This window comes from Phocoena phocoena, chromosome 17, assembly GCF_963924675.1.
Source record: "Phocoena phocoena chromosome 17, mPhoPho1.1, whole genome shotgun sequence".
NCBI lineage: Eukaryota > Metazoa > Chordata > Mammalia > Artiodactyla > Phocoenidae > Phocoena > Phocoena phocoena.
Genome location: NC_089235.1, coordinates 45,274,080 through 45,277,490, shown reverse-complemented (window position 1 = coordinate 45,277,490; position 3,411 = coordinate 45,274,080).

The window sequence follows — 3,411 nt, the reverse complement described above, 5'->3', positions numbered from 1 at the left end:
TACTGCTTTCTAATTCCAGAACATTTCCATAACCCCCAAAAGAAACCCTGTACCTATTAGCAATTACTCTTCATTCTCCATTTCCTCCAGGCCCTGGTAAACACTAATCTACTTTCTGTCTCTATGGATTTGCCTATTCTGGACATTTCATGTAAATAGAATCGTATGACCTTTTGTGTCTGGCTTCTATCAATTAAGTGTGACATTTTCAAGGTTTACTCATGTGGTAGCATGTATCAGTGCTTCATTCCATCTTATTAGCTATATTTATGGGATTTTTTTAAAAAACAATTAGACGTTGGACTATTTATTTACTTATTGACTTCACCACGCAGCATGTGGGATCTTAGTTCCCCAACCAGGGATTGAACCTGTGCCCCCTGCAGTGGAAGCACAATGTCTTAACCACTGGACCGCCAGGGAACTCCCAGAGCTCTCTATAGGCTTTCTATAGCGGATTCTAGACTGATAAAAGAGTAAGAGTCTTTCCCTCTGAAGATATTTTCCTGGAGGTAGAACTTAGACGTATCTGATCTGGGGAGTATGCAGCCCTTTTCTAGCAGGCAATTTCATTGCATGCAACTCGCCATGTGGACTTAATTTTCTCTCTCTTTGTACACACTCTTTCTTCTCTTCAGCTGGAGAGGCCTCATAACAGGAAGCATGCTTTCAAATTCAGCCAGGATATTGTGACCACCTTGTCCAGTCTTTAGCAGTAATGTAACTCAGAGATGCAATCAGGCAAGTGCTGCCCTGTAATTAATTCCCTTGCTTAAATATAATAAGATATCACAGAGGAAAATTCTACTAGACATTGTGCCTAATTGTACCTGAACATAGCCCAGGATTACTGAGCCAGTTCACCTAGCAGCGTACCCAGACGAATACATAGCTGGAATCAGAGGTAAACCAGTCCTATTTAAGCTACAGCTAAATACAATTCACTGCCTTGTTTCAGAGCTTGGGGTGAGTTGGGGGTAGGGGTAAGGTGCAGGGGGGAGGCTGGGCTGCCATTCGCTCTTTTTCAGCAGGAATATGCTATGCTTTCCTTGTATTATAAAATATCCCCCAAATGTGAAGTTTCTATAATTGGGAAAGCTGTAGTACCATTGGATCCATTCCAGGTGGATTTATCATCTATCATAATATAAAAAGGGAATTTGGCTTTATTTTTTAATGTTCAAATCTCTTTTAATAGTTTATATTGGGCATTCAGAATTTTTGGATTTTGTGATTGTCTTTTTTAAATTTGTTACTTTCTAGAAATTCCTTTGCTAGCTGATTTTCAAAGTTCTTCTCTGGAATAGGTGAAATGTTTCAGAAACCAGGAAGTCTTTCCTCCACCATGTTCATGGATAATTTGGTGTGTTTTCTTAGGAAGTTTAGGTAGGATTTCATTATGAGTATTTGAATGTTTGAGATAGGGAGGAAGATGAGCTGGGGGAAGTCACTACTTGATGGCAGGACAAAATGGGAAAGTTCAGCATTATTTTTCTCTAAAGCATGAAGTCCTACTCATGTGTCTCACATGAACTGAGAAAAGCACGTCGTGTAGCATTATTTGGCTTCAGAAATGCATTGTGAGAAGATCAAGAAGGTGCGAGTACTACAAGCCATCCACTCTTCCAGCACCTGTTGTTTGGCTGACCCACCTGTGGGTCCTTCCCATCTCCTTTTGCCCATCTCCAGTCATTACATGTTCACTTTCTCAGCCTCCGTAGCTAGGAAAGTCCATTTGACACAGTCACGTGGAGAAAGCTTTTGCTTTTCTGATAAAAGAGGAAAGTATTGTCACTGTGACCCACTTCTCCTTTTCTTCCTTCCTTAAAAGTGGTATAATGCCTGGAGCTACAGCAGACTTTGGGGGCCGTCATCTTGTTAGGATAAAGAAAGGCCAAGAGAACTGCAGAGATATTAGCATGCACCACATCACTGAGCTGATGAATCCACATCATTAACTGCCTACTTCTACCCTTTGTGTGTTTGGAGAAATGTAAACCCTGTTTGTTGAAATCGCTTTTAGTCAGATTTTTGCTACTTGAATGCACTGATCACTGATACAATTTATGGAAAGAACTTCATTACATACCCATCCTCTGCTTTACTAATATTTATTCTAACACTTCTTCCTAAATGTCCATCATTTGCCTCTTTTCTCTCTCCTGTGGATTTCAGTACTAAAGTCTGTTTTTATTGTCCCTGCAGGTTCTTCTCACAGAGAAGTTTAAGTTTTAATTTTTTGCATGTGATGGGGGGAGATTTACAAAATCAATTTTGAAAGAAATACATTCATGAGTAGTTTTATTTTCAAATCTAATGTGTGTTGTTCCATTTAGATTAAAGTGTTTCCTGAGGCAGTTGCAACCCACACGTGGCAGAACCAGTTGGTGTAGAACCAAAGAGGGAAACTGTGACTGGTCTGTAAGCACAAAGCTGTCTGACTACAGGCCTGTTTGTGCATGAAAACAATGCTTTCAGAAACCCATAACCTTTAGCAACCTCAAATGCCAAAAGCAGAGTGTGAAGTAACCAGAGGCAAAAAAAAAAAAAAAAAAGAATGGGAGCCTTATTATTGAACTTTGTTACAGTACTATACCTTTACATTTTTATTTCTTAGAAGAAAAATAATCTCTATTTTTAATCATTTTCAATTTAATGCCTTGAATATGTGCATCTGGTCTGTTTAAGAGACTCTGAGTAGCTGATACATTGTTTTGTCTGTCAAGGATATTGTCCATTGTATCTCATAGTTTCCTGTTTATCAAAGCCCTTGGAGAAATTCTTCTGTCTGATCATAGAACTGAGAATATTTATAGCTGAGCAATAGGTTTATTTTTATCCCATGAATTGTAGCTGATTTAATTGTCAATGGGCTGCTGATTTTTGTTTTATTGGATGTTTAAAGAACAGGTATCCAAAATGGTGTACAAGTCTCACAGTGTTAGTTTCTGTTTGAAAAAAAAATGAGTTAGGTCAGGTTTTGATATAAAGGGCAAGAATGACTCTGGCCAATCATATACCCAACACGTCCACTTCATGTTTTCCGTTGACTCAGGACGTGCAGTGTTAACTAACATTATATGAATTTGATTCATCACTATCACCAGCTTTAATGACTTTTCACTCTAATGACAATAAACAAAGGTTAGTGGGCATTTAAGTTAACATAACAAACAGTTTCCAAAATACCTAATTGCTTTAACATCATGATTGAAGTTTATATTTCACTCAGGTCAAGTCCAAAATGGATGCAGCTTAACTTGAAGAAGAGACCAGCCTGGGAATCGTGAGACCTTGTGTCTAGTTGGAGTTTTGCCACTGATTCACCAGGCGACCTTGAGTGAGATAACCACTTTTCCAATCCAGAGCCCTTGCAACTCATGGCTCTACCATCTTTAATACATAACTTCC